The 24,056-nt window shown below is 32.1% G+C and overlaps 4 pseudogenes; all 4 read left to right on the top strand.

Moving 5' to 3' along the window:
• Positions 1-4,891: 4,891 nt before the first annotated feature.
• On the top strand, positions 4,892-5,919 carry LOC148943022 (GPI alpha-1,6-mannosyltransferase 2-like; annotated as a pseudogene).
• A 2-nt stretch (positions 5,920-5,921) lies between these two features.
• LOC148943021 (zinc transporter 7-like) lies at positions 5,922-6,795 on the top strand (annotated as a pseudogene).
• Positions 6,796-10,257: 3,462 nt separating this feature from the next.
• LOC148943020 (GPI alpha-1,6-mannosyltransferase 2-like) lies at positions 10,258-11,314 on the top strand (annotated as a pseudogene).
• A 2-nt stretch (positions 11,315-11,316) lies between these two features.
• Positions 11,317-12,155, top strand: LOC148943019 (zinc transporter 7 pseudogene; annotated as a pseudogene).
• Positions 12,156-24,056: the final 11,901 nt, after the last annotated feature.

Here is a 24,056-nt window from a genome sequence, read left to right as displayed (position 1 = left end):
TTCATATTAAAGAGCTAAGTCCATGACAGTTTTTATAACCAACCTCTACAGATATTGAGAGTTATATACAGATTTATAGACAAATAAACTACGATGAAAGAGCAACCATACAAAATGATTGTTATATTAAAGATAAATTTCTATTTTCTAAAAATTTATGAAAAGGTAAAAACGTTCATTCAAGAATGCAAAGAATGCAAAATACAAAATTCGACGATAAAAATACCCCACGCACAGTTTACCGAATACACAGAGAAGCTCTAGTACAGTTAATCAGTCACTCTGTTTTTTATTTAAATTAATATATGAGATATATTTGTTATATATGTGTTACATGTGTTATATAAGAAACATTCCAAGAAACTATATTTCTTGCCTACTTTTCCATAAATAATAGCAAAATATTACTTCTCATTTTAGTTATATATGACTTTATAGGTCTTTAGTTTTTTCTACGTGGTTACAAACACTAGAAGCTGGCAATATACACTCCCACTTCCAATTTTGTCATTTTTGAACTAACAATTTATTTCGTTCTTCTTGTTAATTTTTAGAGCAATACCGTGGTTCGTTTTAGCATTAATTTATATTCAATATGTTTGTCATTCAAACAAACAACATAAACCCCAAATGAAATAATAAATAAAAGACAAAATAAGCATGAAAAATCAATAAAAATGAAGTCACATTTCCTGGACTCTACAATTTCAAATATGTATATTTTATTACCTTACATGCAAATTCTTGTTTGAAATTTAAGCTGACTTTGTTAATACACAATATTATCACTCATTTTCATTCAATGATAACATTTAGTAACTTTCCAAATTCTGGAAAAGATAAAGCAGCTAGCATTTTGGCAAGTGAAGTATGAATCATTCCTTGGTCAGCCTTTAAATTTTACATCAGTCAAAAAACCAACAAATTTTGGAACATTTTATTAGCACTGGAATTTAAAAAAAATAGTGCTCTGAACGTTAAAAAAATTTGTAAATTTTCCTTCAGCTTTAGCGGCTATAAAAGTATTAGAAATAATAGAAAACATATTTTCACAGATTTATTAAATAATAGAGATACAGGTAACATGGATATTGATCCTATTTAAAACATTATTTTAAAACTGTACCCATATTTACGGACAAAGTTTTGCAAAATATCCAAGGTAATAGTACAAATAACAAACATAAACGAATAGCCCCTTCCGAAGCTTATCGTAAAATTATGTTGCAATAATATAATAAAGTTCATTTATCATTCTAAGTTTTTAATACAGTCATTTTCTGGTTTCACGAAGATAGCTGGCTGTTGTACATGTGAATAGTGACAGAGCCAGTAGTGACAGAGATTGCAGTGACAGAGCCAACATACAAGGAGAAGACATCAATTTAACCCTTTACTTTCAAAGATCCTAACAGTGAATGTGTATATAAGCAATGCAAGCGAAAAGATCATATTTTTAAAACTGTTTAAGGTAGTTAAAATATCTTAATTATACCAAAATTGCCATTACATTAAATACATTAAATTGCCACAAATCACCATAAATAAATAAATGAAACTCAGAACGAAAAGAAATTACAATAAACGACCGAGTCAAACTCAAAACCAGCGAAAATTAAGATGTGTAAGGCTGACAACCCCCATACGTTCTCAAGGCTAAAACATGATTTACACTTTACTCAAAAAAATAGTCATGATCACGCTGCTAAAAATGCATAATTTTTTTCATTTTTTTCAAACCCTTTTAAACTTATAGCAGTCACGTCACAATGAGCCACAGCCCAAGTGCTACGATTCTTGTACGTGCTCAAATATTATGCTGTTAGTCCATTTTCAGATTTCGTTTCTATAGTTGAAGTTGAAAAGTGATAACAAATTGGATGTTGTAATCGACAAAAAACTAAAAGCGAATTATTTTCCTATGACTATATGAAATTATTTCTCGGAACTCTGGTGGGGTTCAAAACGAGTCTTTAGAATCGTTGCCACTGAAGTATCGATAGAATGTTCACTTTTTAATTAAGATATATTTATATCTCTTTATTATTGATAAATATGAATAATTTACGAAATCAGTTAGCCTATTTTCTTGCTTCCACTGTTCTGAATCTTTTGGCCATAATTTCATAGTTTTTTTTTAATTTTGGATCAATTTTTAATGTGAATATTTTTAAGCTAGGTTTAGAATGACTTTGAACGTTCATGTTATTACTGTATTTAACCTAGAAAATGAACTGATTTAATGTTTAATGACAAGTAATCCACCATTGGATTATTGGCTGTTTCAATTGTTTCTATTATCTAGAATAATCTTCACCGCATTATATATATTGTGTTTTTTCATATTCACTGTTCTTTTTAATCTGAAAAAGAATCAATCATTTTAAAAACAATAAAGTATTTTCGTTATCCATTGCTATCATATCTACTTGAATTTAGAACATTCTTTATTATAAAATGTATATCGTTTAGAACGATATACATGGATTGATTGTAAAGTTCTACGTCAGTTAATTGGTGACCATGATTGGAGTTCGGTTTATGGCTCAGATGACGCAAATAATGTGTTTTCAGATTTTATTGATCAAATGATGCGACTGCGGGATCGGGCTTCTTCAACACGAGTTTCGCATGGAAAGTTTGCGCAGAAATTTGACCCATGGATTACTGAAGATATTTTGACATCGTTAAAAAATAAAAATAGAAAATTTAAGAATTATTTAAATTTACAGACACCTGAGTCGTTTGAAGAATTAAGAGTTAATATGAAAAATCAAAAATAAATTATAAGAAAATAGAAGAGAAAACATTATAAATATAAAATTTTTAAGTATAAATAGGATATTAGAAAAACATGGCAATTGATAAATGAAAAGATGCGTCCTCATAGTCGTAAGAATACTAGTGTTAATTGCCTTGTTTTAAATGGCGAAAATGTTACAAAGCCCAATGAAATTTTAAATGCTTTTGGAGATTATTTTAGTAATATTGGTTCTAGACTTGCTTTGACTATGAATATGCAACTGAATTCCCCTTCTGTTCCAGTTAATGAGCAACATGCAGAAAATTCGTTTTCTTTTTCTGAGATTAAGCCTCATGACATTAAAAAAGTTATTCTGAAGCATAAACGGAGTTTTTCTAAGGACGAATTTGGATTTTCGGCTAGAACCGTAAAGCAAATAGCGTCAAGCATTTCACCTTTGTTGGCACATATTTTTAATCTATCACTTATGCATGGGGTTTTTCCTGAGCTTTTAAAAAAAGCAAATGTTATAGCTGAGCTTTTAAAAATAGCATTACCTAGAGCTGGCAGTTCAACTGACCCTTCAGATTATAGAGGCATTTCTCTACTTTCGGTTTTCAGTAAAATCTTGGAAAACTTGCAAAAAGTCAATTACAAAAATATTTATTTGACAGTAAGATTTTACACACGTCTCAATATGGTTTTATAAAAGAAAAGTCAACTAAACGTGAAATTCATGAGCTTTTACTAAATATTAAGGATTCAATATATAAAGGTCAACACGCTCTGACGATTTTTCTTTATGTCGCAAAGGCGTTTGACACCGTAAATCATTCGCTACTTCTTTTTAAACTAAAGTCTTCTGGGTTTTCAACACAAGCTGTTAAATTTTTTTCATCTTGCCTTTCTGGGAGACGACTAGATTGTGTTGATAAATCTCGTGATCTCCGTTCCGATACTTTTCCAATTAATTACGGAGTGCCTCAGGGCTCTGTCCTTGGGCCTATTCTATTTATTCTTTTTATAAATGATTTGCCAGAAGTTTTGCTTCTTTGTAAAATTATAATGTTTGCTGATGATGTAGTAATTTTTGCTTCTCACCGGGACCTATCAGTTCTTTTCCAAACCTCGAAAGTACTTTACTAACTGTATCTGATCGGTATTCAAGGAATTTACTAGCTCTTAATGAAGCTTTACTAGTGAAATTAGTAAGCTTATTTCTAGCTTTACTAATGAAATTTACTAGCTCTAAATGCCAATATATGTTATTTTCGCGAACTGGATCAGTAGTGTCAGATACCTTCTCTCTTTTCTTGAATGGTCTTGAATTAAGACGGTAGATCAGTTCAAATATCTTGGGATTATTTTAGATGAAAATTTGTTGTTTCATAAATATGTAAAAACACTGTCGTTAAAAATTTCCCGAAATATTGGCATGCTAACTCGTCGTCGTCATTTCTTTCCTAAAGCTATTCTAAAATCTATTTATTATTCTTTCGTCCACCCACCGTATCTCTATTGCATTTTGGTTTGGGCATCTACCTTTTCGTCTGTTTTCAAATCTCTCCAAATACTTCAAAATAAAGCAATGAGGATTCTTTTTAATGTTGATTGCGGAACTTCAGTTAGACACCTATATGGCACTCCAGGAATTTTCTCTTTGGACCAACTTCATTTAATTTCTATCTCTAGTATTTGTCACGATTATCAATATAGTAATTTACCTGTAAATTTCTCCGGCATTTTTCCAACTAATTCTCAATTTCATAATTATCCTACTACGTATCGTTCAGACTTTTCGTGCGAAATTCGCCCGACATCGAGAGTGGGATTCAGCATTCGTCACACTGGCCCAAAAATCTGGAATTCAATTCCAGCATCAGTTCGAAAATGAAGCAACAAGCGACATTTTCTAAGATTGGTGAAGAAATATCTTATGACATGCTAAGCATTTTGTTCAGTAGGGTTTTCTTTTTCGTTGTTGTAAAATTTAGCTAGAAAATGACTGTGTATTTTCGTTGGCAATATTTTCAGCGCTAAAGTATGCCACCAGGCATGTACGCTGTTTTGTGACATTTATTTATGTACGTGTTATAAATAAAAATATTCTACTCTGCTCTACTCTACTTTAAACACTTTATTGTGAATTTTAAATTAATGGCAGGTGTGGACCTTATTTTTGTTCTTACGTCGATATTGCTGCCATGCTCATTTCTTTCACATAATCCTGATGATTTCAGAGCCCCAGGTGAAAATAACAAAACTTCACAGCTTCATAATAGCAAAACCAGGCGGGATGCAGAGTATTTTAGAAGTATTGCTAAACATGGATACGTTTATGAGAATCAGTTAGTCTTTTTTCCTCTGATTCCTCTTGTTTTGAATCTTTCACAAATATCGTTCATATTTCTCTTTATTTGGATATAACTTTTATAACTTTTATAATAGCTTTTATAGCTTTTTGACATATATAAGTGCTCGTGTTACTACAACAGTTATCCTCCATAAATTAACTGATTTAGCATTTCAAGACAAGAAATTCACAACAAAAGCTGTGACAATTTATTTATGTTTACAAACTAAAATATTATAAATTTCATTATACAGTGAATCGTTTCCCTGTTTCCTCGAAGTCTGTGGTATTTATTATCTAAAAAAGACTAAGCCACGTATAACCACTCTTAAGTTTTCATTATCAGCAGCAGCAGCTAACATATTGAATGGCATTTTGAATATTGGTTATATATTGCATTATCACTTGAATAAGATTTATCGGATTGAAGAATCATATGAAATTAGGAGTTGTATACTTCAAATTCCACTTGAGCTATGTCTGATTGTGCTACCATTTATAGCATATTTATGGTATGGATATTACTTATTCTGTGAAAATGCAAATCTTCCTAGTGATTGTCTTTTGGAATATAGTATTATGAGCAATTACAATGTAAGAGGTATGTTCAAACCTGAATGGTGTTCATGTCATATACCCAACTTGCATGGATATATTAAAAAAAAACATTGCATTGTAGGATTATTAAGGTATTATTAAGTTAAACAAGTTCCAAATTTCCTTTTTCTACTCCCTGTCATATTGTGGTTGATGAGTTTTGCTTTAAAATTTTACAACATCTATACAGGACTTGATATTCAATCTGGGTTTGAACATATCAGATCGGAATCGGTTTAAAGGGCTTTCGAGCCTCCGAAGTGAAACACGAACGACTGTTTGTAGTCAGTGTTTTATATTTCATTGTAAACCTAGTTGGTCTTTTTGTCTTCCGTCATGAAACGGGGGCCAGTAATGGGGGAGGTTCAAGTTTGGACAAAAAAATATGATTACAAACAACCATCTTTAATGCTCTTACGAACAATTACGAACAATCATCACTACTTGATGATATTAATATTGACAACATTTTCATTCTTATAACTGGTTTTGAGAAGAAGAATCAGTACAGATATGGACATTCCCATAATCATTCAGATGGCCATGGTCACTCACATAATAGCTCCGTAACTATTTACATTCAAATCATGGACACTCAAGTCATGGTCATTCACATGATTTGAAAGGAAGCAACTCAGTTATTATGAAAGGGGTGTTCCTCCACATCCTTGCTGATGCTCTTGGAAGCGTGGGTGTTATTGTCTCAGCCATTTTGATGCAACTTTTTGGCTGGATGATTGCTGACCCTATATGTTCAATGTTCACTTCTCTTTTGATTGCTGTCAGTGTCTTCTCATTGATTAAAGAATCTATAGGAATTCTGATGCAGCGTCAACCCCGAGAGTTAGACCACCTGTTACCCGGTGCATACTCAAAAGTTTCTCAACTACCAGGCGTTATCAGCGTTCAAGAACAATATTTTTGGACATTTTGCAGTGAAGTGCATATTGGGTCTCTGAAGATTGAGGTTACGAGCAATTCTGATCCTCGTTATATAATTAGACAGGCTCATTCAATATTTAACTCTATAGGTGTGAAAAAATTAACTGTCCAACTTGATTATTTAAATTTATTTAGTTGTTTTTAAGCCATGCTCTTGGGGAGAGTTCTATTTTCTAAAAATGTATAAAAAGGTAAAAACGTTCATTCAAGAATGCAAAGAATGCACAATACGAAAATCGACGACAAAATACCCCGCGAACAGTTTGGGGAATACACAGAGAAGCTCTAGTACAGTTAATCAGTCACTTTGCTTTTTATTTAACTTAATATATGAGATATATTTGTTATATATGTGTTACATGTGTTATATAAGACACATTCCAACAAACTGTATTTCTTGTCTACTTTTACATAAATAATAGCAATATTTTACTTCTCATTTTTGTTATATATGACTTCATGGGTCTTCAGTCTTTTCTACGTGGTTACAAACACTAGAAGCTAGAAGTTCCGTAAGGGTCTAAGCATGGATGTTGCTCATACCCTCCTTTCAAGAATAATATCCTTTTGTAAGCAATGGGATAGAGTTTATACACTTGTGTTAGATTTTGCGGCGGCGTATGATTCAATTATCCATTCTTGGGCTATGACTGCGCTTCTGAAGAATAATGTCCCACTACCAGTAGTTTTGGTTTTAAAAAAGTGGTATGGCTCCTCTCGTATTCGTACTAAGTGGAAGAATCAGTTTAGTGATCATAATGTTAAGTTATGTAGGGGGCTGAGACAAGGAAGCATTATTTCTCCTTTGATTTTCAATATTACTGTTTCGGGGCTATTTGATCAAATTCAGTTGACTTTTATTTATGGTAAAGGTTATGTTCTGTCGTGGATTGATTACGCAGATGATTTACTCCTTTTGAGTCGATCGCTTCAGTCATTTCAACAAAATGTAGATTTTTTAGCAAAGGTTTTTAGTGAGCATGGACTTCGTTTTCGCCCTGAAAAGTGTCAGTTTTTTATTCTTGGTCCTAAGGCTAATGATCTCGTTAATTCAGAAATTTCTGTCCGTATTTATGATAGTATTTTAAAACCTTTGGAATCTTTTTTATATCTTGGCGTGCCTTATGGACCAACTTTAGCTCTATGCCGTGCTTCTATTTCTAAAGCAGTTAAAAGTAGAATAGCATCTAGTTTCTGGGCAGTAATTTGTCTTCGCGATCTTCTTTCTCGGAAATCACTGGCTCGGGTATATAATACAGTCGCTTTGCCTCAAATTTTAGTTTTTTTTATCGCTTCTCCCGTTTTTTAGAATTAGTAATATTGCGCATGTAAAAACCACATTTTTTTATTTTGCTAAGTTCCTTTGCCGCTTTTCTAAATCTGAATCAAATACTTTTTTAATTAATCCATATAAAATAAAAAACCCTGTTGATGTTTTGGAGAAAAAGCAAAAGAATTTTTATCCAAATTAAATGTTTTTTCTCATAATTTATATAGAGCTGCGCACGAAGCTTAATTTATTTTATTTAATTTTTGAATGAAGCGTTAATTTGTGAAGTGTTAATTAACTATCTATTGAATGAAGTGTTAATTTGTGTGGTAATTTTGATTGAAGGCCTTTGCGTATTTGTTGTTATATAGTTTAAAATAATTTTATGGCCTGTTGATTAGCGGTTATTATTTTTATTTATTTCTTTTTTACTCTTCGTATTCGGATGAAATAAAAAGTTTGAATTGAATTGAATTGAATATAGACTCCCACTTCCAATTTTGTCATTTTTGAACTAACAATTTATTTCATTCTTCTTGTTAATTTTTAGAGCAATACCGTGGTTCGTTTTAGCATTAATTTATATTCAATATGTTTGTCATTCAAACAAATAACATAAACCCCAAATGAAATAATAAATAAAAGACAAAATAATAGTGAAAAAATAATAAAAATGAAGTCACATTTAATGGACTCTACAATTTAAAATATGTATATTTTGTTACCTTATATGCCAACCATTGTTTGAAATTTAAGCTGACTTTGTTAATACACAATATTGCAACTCATTTTCATTCAATGATAACATCTAGTAACTTTCCAAATTCTGGAAAAGATAAAGCAGCTAGCATGTTTGCAAGTGAAGTATGAATCATTCCTTGGTCAGCCTTTAAATTTTACATCAGTCAAAAAACCAACAAATTTTGGAACATTTTATTAGCACCTGAATTAAAAAAAATAGTGCTCTGAACATTTAAAAAATTTAAAAATTTGGCTTCAGCTTTATCGGAATTTTTTTTCGTTTTGATCATTTAGTGAAGATCGAGGAAGCAACATCAATTTTCAATTATGTAAGTTTCACTCAATCGGCTATAAAAGAATTAGACATAATAGAAAACACATTTTCACAGATTTATCAAATAGTAGAGATACAGGTAATATGGAAATTGATCCTATTTAAAACATTATTTTAAAACTGTACCCATATTTACGGCAAAGTTTTGCAAAATATCCAAGGAAATAGTACAAATAACAAACATAAACGAATAACCCCTTCCGAAGCTTATCGTAAAAATATGTTACAATAATATAATAAAATTTAATTATCATTCTAAGTTTTTAATCATGTCATTTTCTGGTTTCACGAAGATAGCTGGCTGTTGTACATGTGAATAGTGACAGAGCCAGTAGTGACATAGATTGCAGTGACAGAGCCAACATACAAGAAGAAGACACCAATTTAACCCTTTGCTTTAAAAGATTCTAACAGTGAATGTGTATATAAGCAATGCAAGCGAAAAGATCATATTTTTAAAACTGTTTAAGGTAGTTTAAATATCTTATTTATAAAGCAGTTGCTGTGACTATGGCCCATTTCTCTTTCAAATAAATATCCCTTTCTTATTGGCTTATATTTTGCCTAAAATATAATATTGAATTAAAAGCTTAGCTCTCATTGTTAAGGTAACAATTTTTCAAGAGAAAAACAATTTGATTGGTCTACAATTTCGTAAGTCTTCATACGGGCGTCCTAAACTAGAACATTGATTTCTAATACATGCATTAAGCCAATTAAAATCAGGGACTTGATACACTACATTGCCACAAATCGCCATAAATAAATAACTCTGGTGGGGTTCAAAATGAGTTTTTAGAATCGTCGGCACTGAAATATTGATAGAATGTTCACTTTTTAATTAAAAGAGATATTTATATCTCTTAATTATTGATAAATATGAATAATTTACGAAATAAGTTAGCTTATAGTCTTGCTTCCACTGTTTTGAATCTTTTGGCCAATACTTCATAGTTGTTTTTTTTAATTTTGGATAAATTTTTAATGTGAATATTTTTAAGCTAGGTTTAGAATGACTTTGAAAGTTCATGTTATTACTGTAGTTAACCTAAAAAATTAACTGATTTAATTTTTAATGACAAGTAATCCACCACTGGATTAGTGGCTGTTTTAATTGTTGCTATTATTTAGAATAATCTTCACCGCATTATATATATTGTGTTTTTTCATATTCACTGTTCTTTTTAATCTGAAAAAGAATCAATCATTTTAAAAACAATAAATTATTTTCGTTATCCGTTGCTATCATATCTACTTGAATTTAAACATTCTTTAAACACGTTATTGTGATTTTTAAATTAATAGCACGTGTGGACCTGATTTTTTCTTACGTCGATATTGCTGCCATGCTCGTTTCTTTCACATAATGCTGATATTTTCAGAGCCCCAGGTGAAAATAACAGAACTTCACAGCTTCATAATAGCAAAACCAGGCGGGACGCAGAGTATTTTAGAAGTATTGCTAAACATGGATACGTTTATGAGAATCAGTTAGTCTTTTTTCCTCTGATCCCTCTTATTTTGAATCTTTCACAAATATCTTTTATATTTCTCTTTATTTGGATATAATTTTATAACTTTTATAATAATATTTATAACTTTTTTACATATATCAAATTTGCTGGATTAATAGTGAATTTAAGTGCTCGTATTATTACAACAGTTATTCTCCATAAATTAACTGATTTAGCATTTCCAGGCAAGAAATTCAACACAAGAGCTGTGACAATTTATTTATGTTTACAAACTAAAATATTATAAATTTCATTATACAGTGAATCGTTTTCCTGTTTCCTCACATTCTGTGGTCTTTATTATCTAAAAAAGAATAAGCCATTTATAGCCACTCTTATGTTTTCATTATCAGCAGCTAACATATTGAATGGTATTTTGAATATTGGTTATAAATTGTATTATAACTTAAATAAGATTTATCTGACTGAAGAAACACATGAAATCAGGAGTTTTACACTTCAAATTCCACTTGAGGTATTTATGATTGTGCTACCATTTATAGCATATTTATGGTATGGATATTACTTATTCTGCGAAAATGCAAATTTTCCGAGTGATTGTCTTTTGGAATATAGTATTATGAGCAATTACAGTGTAAGAGGTATGTTCAAACCTGAATGGTGTTCATGTCATATACCACAACGTGCATGGATATATTTAAAAAAAACCATTGCATTGTAGGATTATTAAGGTATTATTAAGTTAAACAAGTTCCAAATTTCCTTTTTCCACTCCCTGTCATATTGTTGGTGATGAGTTTTGCTGTAAAATTTTTCAATATCTAGATAGGACTTGATATTCAATCTAGGTTCTAAAGGATCAGCTCGGAATCGGTTGAAAGGGCTTTCGAGCCCCCGGAAGTGAAACACGAACGACTGTTTGTAGTCAGTGTTCTAGGTTTCCTTGTAAATCTAGTTGGTATTTTTGTTTTCCGTCATGGACATGGGCACAGTCATGGGGGTGGTTCAAGTGTTGACAAAAAATCTGATTACGAACAACCATCTTTACTGCTCTTACGAACAATCATCACTGCTGGGTGATATTAATATTGGCAACATTTTTATTCTTATAACTCGTTTTGAAAAGAAGAATCAGTTCAGACATGGACACTCCTATAATCATTCAGATGGCCATGCTCACTAATATAATAGCTCCAGTGACTATTTAAATTCAAATAATGGACACTAAAGTCATGGTCATTCACATGATTTTAAAGGAAGCAACTCAGTTATTATGAAAGAGGTGTTACTCCATATCCTTGCTGATGCTCTTGGAAGCGTGGGTGTTATTGTATCAACCATTTTGATGCAACTCTTTGGCTGGATGATTGCTGACCCTATATGTCCAATGTTCACTTCTCTTTTGATTGCTGTCAGTGTCTTCTCATTGATTAAAGAATCTAAAGGAATTCTGATGCTGCGTCAACCCCAAGAGTTAGATCACCTGTTACCCGGTTTATACTCAAAAGTTTCTCAACTACCAGGCGTTATCAGCGTTCAAGAACAATATTTTTGGACATTTTGCAGTGAATCCCATATTGGGTCTGAAGATTGAGGTTACGAGCAATTCTGATCCTCGTTATATAATTAGACAGGCTCATTCAATATTTAACTCTATAGGTGTGAAAAAATTAACCGTCCAACTTGATTATTTAAATTGATTTAGTTTTTTTAAGCCATGCTTTTGGTGAGAGTTGTTAGGATTTTTATAAAGGGTTACTTAGTTAAGCCAGTGATCTTTGAGTATTTGTTTTCTCTCCCTCAATAGTGTATATTCGTAAAGGTAAGATCAATGCCCCCTCCTCCTATTTTGTTATCATCATTGCTGAGTTATACGAAAATAAATTATTGAGTAAAATTCAGCGTTGGGTGCTGTAATATGGGTGTAATAGGAAGTAAATAAATAGTAGCGCCATTGATACTATAGCATTACTCAGTTCAACTGCAAGAGTTCAAAAGCTTAACTTGAGTTTAAATTATGTTTATTAAAATCTGGGTTTTATCTAAGAGTAAGTCTCTTTGAATACATCCTGAAAATTATATAGTAGTTGTATTCTTTCTGTTTTTCAACTTTTTAGCTTGCTTACGAAATGGTTTGAGCTAGATCAATCTGCAAATCATTGCCTTATGTGTTTCTGTAAACGAGTTAGATTTTATCATTTGGGGCAGAGTCATTACAATGCATATGACTTAGCTTTTATATGGAAGTATGAAGGAGGTAGTATTAAAAATACAGCTTGACAAAAATTGGATTTTTTTCGTGACGCAATCCTATTAAGCCTATATATGAAACAAATAGAACAAGAGGATGATACACTTCCTCCGGAAAATTTTACTTTACCAATTGGGGGCGTATAAGATATATGGTCAGATCCAAATTTGAGGATGAAAATACAAACCTAGTAAACATCAAACCAAGGCACATAGTAACTAAAACTTAAGATAATACAAGAATCTTTTGAAAAGTTAACTCTCTGGGGTATAGTGCAACACTGAGGATCGTTTCTTACAATTATTAAATAAAAAAAACAAGTTTTTTTTAACTGAAAGTAAGGAACTACGTTAAAACTTACAACGAACATAAATTTTTCCGTACATGAAAGAGGCTGTCCCCTCCTCAACGCCTCGCTCTTTACGCTAAAGTTTTTTATTGTTTAAAAAATAGTTTTGGGGAAGTCAAACTTTAGCGTAAAGAGCAAGGCGTTGAGGAGGGGACAGCCCCTTCCATATACGTAAAATTTCTGTTCGTTTTGTTTTACTGTCGTTCCTTACTTTCAGTTAAAAAAACTAGTTTTTTTTATTTAATTTTTGAACGTTTTTGAATTAATACAGATTTTGATTTTGGCTCACCGTACATGAATAATAAAAACAAAATTTGTATATTAATTTTACTTTTATTTGGTTAAATGGCTTTCTCGAAACTTGTTTAATTTTATGTACGAACGTTTTTATTAGTAATAAATATATGTAACTTACGAATTAACTTACGTAACGAACTTCTATGTTCATATATTTTTAATACGTATATTAGGGGGTGGACCCCTATTCAATACCTCGCTCTTTAAGCTAAAGTTCAAATTTTGTTCCAATTCTTTAAAAATGACTGCTTATCACAAAGGCCGTTATTTAGAATAAATAGCTCCCATGAAAGTACTAAAAATCTTTGGCTTAAAGAGCGAGGTATTGACTAGGAGGTGGACCCAATCATATACGTAATATTTTCTGTTCGTTTTAAGTTTCGATGTGTATTCTTACTTTAAGTTGAAAAACTAGTTGTTTTTTTTATTTAATTTCTGATCTTTTTTTTAAATAATGATGGAAAGTCCGGCGCCTCCTTCATAGCTATGTCCCTTCCCCCATGACCACTTCCTTCATGGAAAGATCCTCCAACATAATCCCTGACCTCCCCCCCCCACTACCAGAAAAAATCCCTCTTGAAAACTTCTATATACTTTCCAATAACCAATACTATATGTTAACATTGGGTAAAGTTCATAACTTTCAGCCCTCCCCCCGGAGAATTCTGGGGACTAAGTCATCCTAAAAGACATAGTTATCATATTTTCGACCATGCTGAACAAAATGGCAATCTCAAAATTTTGATTGGGTGACTTTGGGAAAAGAATGAGTGTGGGAGGGGGCCTAGTTGCCCTCCATTTTTTCGATAACTTAAAAAGGGCACAAGAACTTTTAATTTCCGTTCTAATGAGCCCTTCCACAATATTCTAGGACCACTGGGTCGATACGATCACCCCTGGAAAAAAAACAAATAAACACGCATCCGTAATCTTTTTTCTGGTAAAAAATTCAAAATTTCACATTTTTCTAGATAGAAGCTTGAAACCTCTGCAGTAGGGTTCTCTGATACGCTGAATATGGTGGTGTGATTTTCATTAAGGTTCTATGGCTTTTAGGGGGTCTTTCCCCCTTTTTTCGAAAATCAGCCAAATTTTCTCAGGCGCGTAACTGTTGATGGGTACGATTAAACTTGATGAAACTTATATATTTAAAATCAGCATTAAAATCTGATTCCTTGTATGTATCTATTGGTATCAAAATCCCATTTTCCAGAGTTTTGGTTACCATTGAGCCGGGTCGCTCCTTACTTACAGTTCGTTACCACGAACTGTTTGACAACTAAGAAAAACCTATAGGCTTTTTCCTGTTTGTAATCAGGGTTTCAGTGGTAGCTATAATAAGGGTCGATACTCTAAATGGACGTTATGTAAGTATCATATAATTCGGGTTCTAGCGGAAACTAGGAACCTAGTAAGAGACGATCTAGCTCGTAGTAAAAAATTAAAAAGCTAATGACTCCTAAAACTAGAATCAGATAAAAAAAAACAGAGTACAAAATTAGAACCGCCTTGTCCAAAATTATAATATGGAACAAAATCTAGGTCACTGTAAAATTAGCGGTAGATGCAACCTAGTGAATTATGAACACAGCCAATAATAACCAGATCATAGTTTCAGCCGTAGCTGCATGCTCTAAAGCATTTCGATATAATTATATAAAATGTAGTAATTCCTTAGGCTTTTAACAGAAAACCTGACTGATAAATTGAAACTAGGGTAATTCCTGAAAATCTAAAAAAAAAATTATTACATGGATCGCTGAAGTTATTATGTAAACTGCAAAAATATTTATGGAATCTTAGCAATAATTTAATTTCTAAGTTAAAACTTAAAAAACAATGCCTGAAAATTTTAAAAAGTGTTATGATTTTTGATAAGGTTCTTACTACTAGGCTCGTTATAATATAAAAAGTGTAAGAACAAATAGCTAAAAATATATTATGGTCTCAAGAGAACAAAGTAATTATTTAAAGCTTCAAAAATTTGGCTCTTTAACAGCTAATAGGATTCTTAAATTCAAAGACCTTATCAAGCAATCAATTTATATTAATATAAAACTTCAGGGGAAAAACTTGATATGCAAAAGTATCACATGAAAGGATCTGTCTATTTTGACCGATTTCAGGCTCAAAATGTTAATATTAATGAAAAATTCAGGGAAAAAACTGGAAATGTAAAAGTATCATATGTAATGCATCTGTCGATGTTGACGGATTTCAGACTAAAAATGCTGAAATCAATAGTTCCTTCAGTGGAAAAAATGTCAAAATCACAGAAAATCTCAAGATCAACGGCTATTTACAAATACAAAATGTCATATTTCATAATATTCAAGTTGCCAACAAACAATCTATTCTGGTCGACACCAATGCTAGCGGCAATATCAATATTATAAAAGCTACAGACACACAAACAAGTATAAAAAATACAACTATTAATTCAATTTTGAATAAAAAAGTTCTTAAGCTGAACTTGCCAACCATAAAAAACAAACAATGAGAGATAAAACTCAACGAAACTAAAACAAACTAAACTGGAGCCAGTAGAGAGAAAAAATGAAGGACTAAAACAAAGCAGATATTTCGCCTGTGTGCAAGCTAGGCGTCTTCAGTGCAAGAGAAACAAAAATAAAAAAATAAACTAAAATAAACTCAAAACAAATAGATCCACCACCAATATTAATAAAATATAGTTGTCGCAACTAATCCACATAGGGAAAAGAAGCTAATAGAGTTACATGGATGAAATCACCAAAGCAACTGAGGAAAAAGTATAAAATTTGAAACTGAGTTAATTATTCGTTTGCGAAATAATCCTCTTGTTAGCAATTATTGAAGCAATTCTTTTTGGTCGAGTAAGTAATCTAGTCCCCTATTGATTATTTAAAATGTTAATTCCCTTATTTAATATCGGTTCAATTTTCAAAAGACTATATTATAAATTGGGTTAATATTTAAATTCCCCGTGTCCCTATTTATTCAAAGATTAGCAAACATTGTTTTTTTTTAATTCTTATAGCCTCCCTAGCCCATTGAAAAAAAACCCTCCAACATCAGAAATAGCCGTGGCCTCATGATATTGTAAAGAATGTTCAGGATGAAAGAAAGTATGCATCGCCAGAGCCAAAACAAAAGTTTCAGAAGGCTTGCTTAATATTAGGGTTTCTTCTAACGAGTTGCGATGCTCAATAAATCTGTCAGGAAATTGTTGAAGAGCTCTACCAATATAAAACCTTCGATATCGGAATGGAAACTTGTTGTTAAGTCAAAACTTGTAGCGAACAAAATTACTGAGAATGCTGTTTGAGTTCTACCAATATAAAATTTCCCACGAGAACAAGTAATTTTATACATCCCACTAACTAATTTTACCCGGGTTAAATCCTTCCCGGAATCTAGGAAACTACTTAGTGGTCTCACCGATTATAAACAGGTATCAATGATGTTTTTATTCAAAATTTGTTTAAGCACCTCCCCAAAAACAGGTAGATAATGCAAAGAAATGAAACTTTAAGACTTCAGCGGCAAAATCACTTTAGGTTCCTCAACCTGTATTGCAAAGTTCCTCATAACGAAAATATTAATTTAGTATTAATTGATATAAGAAATCTCCTAGAAGAGGGGGAGGGAGCAGATGGAGTCAGCCAGTCTTTCATAATCGAATAAGGCTTTATTCTAGTCATGCTGCCAAAGCTACACTTTCTTTACCTTTCTTAAGTTTTCCATTTTGCATATTCTGGTCTCTTTTGTTCAGTTTCAGACATACTACTGCTACTAATTGTGGTGTTGTCAATTATCTGCCCTCAATATCAAGTGCCTTTGGTCATTGCCCCCCAAAGCCGTGTTTTGAAGTTGGAGATAGCTTTACACATTGCCCCAAGATTGTTTGTGGCGTCTATCTACCTAGAACATTAATAGACAATTTTAGTATGTTCATATATATGGCTAATCTGGATGCCTGTGGTATTGAATGTTGCAAAGATTTTATCACTTTTGGAACTTTCTGTTAGAAAAAGTTCAAATTCTGAACTAGCCGCACGAAATGCGTCAGAAGAAAGTTCAAATTTGAATTATAAACCAAGGCTGCTTTCGAGCCATGTAAATGTAACGCAAGTCAGTGTATGAATACTGTTATGCTTGTTTAAATACAATATAAGCCAAAATTAGGATAAACAGAAAAGGCAGTGCATTCTTTCGGATAGCTAATATTAATCGTTCTGGTTTGCTTTTACTATTACTCAATGACGAGCCACCCTCCCCTCTAGTCTAATTATAAACCAGTACAGACAAGTCAAATAGACAAAATAGTAAAAATAAGAAACAAAAAAAGAATTGAGAGTTTCAAACCCTGAAAAACCACAGTGGACTGCTATACGAAGAGCAATTCATGCTCCGAGTCGTTTAATAATCATTTAAATTGATATCAATTTTTGAGAAAAAACCGGTAAAAAATTCTACACAAATATCATTGAAAAACTTAAACTTTTCTTAATCTTTCATGTTAATAACGTCAAAGTTTTCTTCATAATATATATTTCATTAGAAGAAATCAGATAGAGTGAAGCTAATAGCCTCTGAGTATGTATTAGCCTAAAATTAGATTGTCTACATTTAGCCACGAATGTTAAACCCTATATTATGAACTATTAAGCATCCAAGGCCAATCCTCTATTGAAAATATCAAACCGATAAGATGATGAACAAGACCTATCCCAACCTCTTACAACAACAATTCAGAGGATGCTTTGACAACTTTCATACCTTGAAGAAATATGTCAAAATACTAGTCAAACGACGTTTAATAACACAGATCTGTTTACACAGAGCAGTTTTGACGGGAGTTTATAAGACACTCAAAGCAGTTAATATAACACAAATAATATTTTAAAATAAAAAACAATATAGTGACTATTCAAATAGTCGATCTTTCTCTAGTCCATTTCAGGACAAACTTCATGTCATGAATAGCAAGTTACATTTTTCTTTTATTCAAGGATATTGGAAGACAATAAAATCAAGATTCCCTCAAAAATCTGCACCAACTAGAGTTGATTTCGACGTATGGCTTCAACAAGTTGTATCAAATCTGGATAACAAGTGGGAACTATTGACCGACAGTCTACGTAGAATATCTTGCTCCTCTTTAACCTTTATTAACAGTGGCAGTACTATGCGAGCTTATTTTGCTTTCGGACCGAATGGTTTGATAAATGCTCCGCTTAATACCAGTATAAGGAGTACGAAGTACTGCCAAGTGATTTTTTGGAAAAAAAATTTGACTCCATGGATGAAAATTTGACTCCATTGACTCCATGGATGAAAATTCCTGTGCCATTGGAAAGGAATCACTTTGTTTCAGGACCCAGCATAAATTCTAAATTCAATTTACCTTAGCATAGCTGTTTATTGGAGGTAAATTTGCATGGCGGATGAATGTACATGCATAGCATGGGAGTTAAGTCTGTCCCTAAAATTGGCCATTGAACCACCTGCAATAAATTTTGCCTCATTTGAAAAACAGGACTTGTCACTAGTATCAACTTTCAAATGTGGTTTAATGTCCGATTGTCCATTTGCACAAAATAGCTATATTTAGGCAGATGTTACCCACAATCAGACAGTAAAGCCTTTCAATTTGCTACCAATTACTCATGTTTTATCTATTACTAAGTTTTATCTAAACGGATTCAAAAATCTTATCTTGATGTCTATGACGTTCGAGTATTCACTCACGAAATACCGTTGAATGTCAGAGCCACAGCTTGTTTTGTACGGTAATATTTTATCATCTTTGTTTCGGGCTACTCTGATTTTTGTCGGTTTTGAAAATAAAACGGTCAAAATGGTTCCAAAAAAAGCCATCCGGTTCAGAATCTTTAAGGTTATTTGTCAAGAAGTTTAACCCTAGTACGTGAAGGGTTGTCATTACACCTCGAATAGTGTTTGTTTATATAAAAAAAATATTTTTGAGTATCTTCATTTTGCTCTTAGACCAGATCGTTTAGTATCTTGTCGGTTTCACTTCTATTCTAAACCAAATTTCGGAGCTATCATGGTTTTGGTTGCCACAAACATAAAATTTAAATTTTAATCCCTTTGGGTTAAAGATTTTTGGGATGGAGATACTTTATTTTGCTTGGCAATGGATAAACTCCTTCGAAAGTTTACAAAGTCGTTGCAGTTTTATCAATAGCTGCCTCCTGGCGACAACCAGTATCAATCTGTGGTTAGAAGCCAAAAAAAAAGAAAACTACAGCTAGACAAAGCTCTGAACAGCCTCAATATAAAATCAAGACTATAAAAAATTTCTTCATTAAACGTTGGAGCATTTTGAAAGCTTTTTTATCTTTGTTTTTCAAATCAAAGCCATTGTTTACGTCCTACTACTAGTAATGAAGTTCTAGAAAGATTTTTCACTTCTCATTTACACCATTGCAAGTGTATTGTCAATCTAAAAATCATACTCTTCTCTCTTAGACATTCTGTTTAAATGTCCTTGTTACCATTTGGGGGATTTACGTTCAAGTTTTAGATTTTAACTTACGATTTATCTTTAAGGCGATTACCCTCTTTGGCGATTTACATACTCGTTACAGTTTTACAGCAGCGTGCATGTTTGTTGAATCTTTTGCTTTTAGGCCTTTCATGGATTCACTCTGGTTCCGCAAATACAAATTTCTATTTTTGCAAAGACGATAGTCCTCAATGCTGGACATATATTCCTCTTAACTTACAATGTTTTTGGGAAGATGAAGCACGATTTCTTGTTAAAAAAAAGGGATCGAGCTGAAAATTAATGGAAAACACCCTACTTTAGACATGGAATAAAGACATGGTAAAAAGGGAATTTTGGATTTGTTCCTGAAAGATGATTCGAATTTTTTTTTAATGTTCATTGCTGAAAACGAAGTCTTCCCCCCAAGTTTCAATGTTGTGTGTTTTTTCTTGAACCAATTGACTCCTACATAAATGGAGCGAAAACTTAAAAGAATTCTTATCCAAGCGGTGTTATGCAAACAGTGATACGATTTAGTGCAATGCAGTTTATCAACTGAAACGCGTACCAACGCTATGGCTATGTAAAACATGTAGCCGTTTAACTGCAATGCTAAGAACTGCTCTTAATCAAAACAGGAATAAAATCTGAATCATCAAAACGGAAGTTTATTTCTTGAAATCGCAACGGTATGAGCCAAGTGAAGCTAAATATTTCTGAGACGTAAGAAGATCCGTCAAAGAAAGAAGGATTCGTATAGAAACAAAAAGGCTACTTTCTTTCGAGAATAAAACTTTTTCCTTAACTAAAATCTCCAGGATGAAGAGATTTAATCCCTTTATATTTCAAATATCCCTGATAAAACTATTGTTGTGATAAGATTCCTGACCAGGCTCCCAAAAGTATGCAAAATATGTAACATATATAGCAAACGTTTCTCTTCCATGTAATCATAATTTTAACCAGTATGTCAAAAATGAAATTTTTAAGAAGTTCCATTTGACCAAACATCCATTATTTTAACAAACTAATAAGTTTTTGGCTTGTTTTGGAAATAAAAGAGGGAGAGTCGTTGCATTTTTGTTTATTTTTCTTGGCAATTGATAAAATACTTAGAAACTTCCCAAATTCTTTTCAGTTTTAGCAATAGCTGCCTCCTGGCGACAACCAGTATAAATATGTGGTAAGAAGCCAAAAAAAAAGAAAACTAGAGCTAGACAAAACTCTGAACAGATTCAATATAAAATCAAGACTATAAAAAATTTCTTCATTAAACGTTGGAACATTTTGAAAGTTTTTTTATCTTTGTTTTTCAAATCAAAGCCATTGTTTACGTCCTACTACTAGTAATGAAGTTCTAGAAAGATTTTTCACTTCTCATTTACAATGTTGCAAGTTTATTGGCAATCTACAAATCATACTCTTCTATCTTAGACATTTTGTTTAAATGTCCTTGTTACCACTTTGGGGATTTACGTTTAAGTTTTAGCTTTAAACTTACGATTTATCTTTAAGGTGATTTCCCTCTTTGGCGATTTACATACTCGTTACAGTTTTACAGCAGCGTGCATGTTTGTTGAATCTTTTGCTTTTAGGCCTTTCATGGATTCACTCTGGTTCCGCAAATACAAATTTCTATTTTTGCAATGACGCTAGTCCTCAATGCTGGACAGATATTCCTCTTAACTTACAATGTTTTTGGGAAGATGAAGCACGATTTCTTGTTAAAAAAATGTGATCGAATTGAAAATTAATGGAAAACACCCTACTTTAGACATGGAATAAAGACATGGTAAAAAGGGAATTTAGGATTTGTTCCTGAAAGATGATTCGAATTTTTTTTTATGTTCATTGCTAAAAACGAAGTCATCCCCCCAAATTTCAATGTTTTGTGTTTTTTCTTGAACCAATTGACTCCTACATAAATGGAGCGAAAACTTAAAAGAATTCTTATCCAAGTGTTGTTATGCAAACAGTGATACCAGAATAATTCAATTTAGTGCAATGCAGTTTATCAACTGAAACGCGCACCAACGCTATGGCTATGTAAAACATGTAGCCGTTTAACAGCAATGCTAAGAACTGCTCTTAAGCAAAAAAGGAATAAAATCTGAATCATCAAAACGGAAGTTATTTCTTGAAAGCGCAACGGTATGAACCAAGTGAAGCTAAATATTTCTGAGACGTAAGAAGATCCGTCAAAGAAAGAAGGATGCGTATAGAAACAAAAAGGCTACTTTCTTTCGAGAATAAAACTTTTTCCCTAACTAAAATCTCCAGGATGAAGAGATTTAATTCCTTTATATTTCTAATATCCCTGATAAAAACTATTGTTGTGATAAGATTCCTGACCAGGCTCCCAAAAGTATGCAAAATATGTAACATATATAGCAAACGTTTCTCTTCCATGTAATCACAATTTTAACCAGTGTGTCAAAAATGAAATTTTTAAGAAGTTCCATTTGACCAAACATTCATTATTTTAACAAACTAATAAGTTTTTGTCTTGTTTTGGAAATAAAAGAGGGAGCGTCGTTTGATTTTTTTTTATCTTTCTTTGCAATTGCTAAAATACATAGAAAGTGTCCAAATTAGTTTGCGTTTTATCAATATCTTCCTCCAGGCGACAACCAGTATCAATATGTGGTTAGAAGCCAAAAAAACAAAACTAGAGCTAGACAAAACTCTGAACAGCTTCAATACATAATCAAGACTATAAAAAAAATTTTCATTAAATGTTGGAGCATTTTGAAAGCTTTTTTATCTTTGTTTTTCAAATCAAAGCTATTGTTTACGTCCTACCACTAGTAATGAAGTTCTAGAAAGATTCTTCACTTCTCATCTACAATATTGCAAGTTTATTGGCAATCTACAAATCATACTCTTCTATCTTAGACATTCTGTTTAAATGTCCTTATTACCATTTTGGGGATTTACGTTTAAGTTTTAGCTTTTAACTTACGATTTATCTTTAAGGTGATTTCCCTCTTTGGCGATTTACATGCTCGTTACACTTTTACAGCAGCGTGAAGGTTTGTTGAATCTTGTGATTTTAGGCCTGTCGTGGATTTACTCTGGTTCCGCAAATACAAATTGTTATTTTTGCAATGACGATAGTCCTCAATGCTGGACAGATATTCCTCTTAACTTACAATGTTTTTGGGAAGATGAAGCACGATTTCTTGTTAAAAAAATGGGATCGAATTGAAAATTAATGAAAAACACCCTACTTTAGACATGGAATAAAGAAATGGTAAAAAGGGAATTTTGGATTTGTTCCTGAAAGATGATTCGATTTTTTTTTAAATGTTCATTGCTGAAAACGAAGTCATCCCCCCAAATTTCAATGTTTTGTGTTTTTTCGTGAACCAATTGACTCCTGCATAAATGGAGCGAAAACTTAAAAGAATTCTTATCCAAGCGTTGTTATGCAAACAGTGATACCAGAATAATTCAATTTAGTGCAATGCAGTTTATCAACTGAAACGCGCACCAACGCTATGGCTTTGTAAAACATGTAGCCGTTTAACAGCAATGCTAAGAACTGCTCTTAAGCAAAAAAGTAATCTCTTGGCTTGACCAACAAGGTAAAATATATAGGCTTAAAAATCAATAAAATTGGCTGCAGCAACAATATTCTGCATTTATGGCATCATTTTTTTCCGTTTTTTCCTCCTCATCTAGCTGGGCACTGGAAAATCATAAAGAACTGTGTAATGGCTCATTTCAAAAGAAATTGTAACATCTGGTGGCTATTGTAACTAAAATAAAATAGTTTTTAAAATTGAATCAATTTAGACAAAATACTGCATTTTCGTTTCAAACTTGATGAATGCCGTTATTATCGTTTGACTTGTAACCATATATGACGTAATAAGTGAATACAAATTTTATATACGCTCATCTTTAGACAAGATAAAAATATAAGAAATACATAATTACAAGAATTAATATTTTACGATAAGCTACCTTTTTCTATAACACTGTAGTAGTAATTGTTATTTTTAACATTATAAAAGAATTTAGATATAGGTATGTAAAATGCAGTAATTCTTTTAGTGGTTTTTAAATTAATCCCTTAATAAAATTGTAGTGGTATACAAGTGTACTTATTGCGGTTTTAATGAAAGGGTGAAGTAAAAAAGAAAATTATGAATCCTTGATTATTGCAAGCTGGTGAAGCTTCTTTTTTTTCTGGAGAAAAGAAG

Source organism: Artemia sp. Qi Xiang Cuo, chromosome 16 (assembly GCF_049724085.1).
Source record: "Artemia sp. Qi Xiang Cuo chromosome 16, ASM4972408v1, whole genome shotgun sequence".
Taxonomy (NCBI): Eukaryota; Metazoa; Arthropoda; class Branchiopoda; order Anostraca; family Artemiidae; genus Artemia; species Artemia sp. Qi Xiang Cuo.
This window is presented reverse-complemented; position numbering and strand designations above follow the sequence as displayed.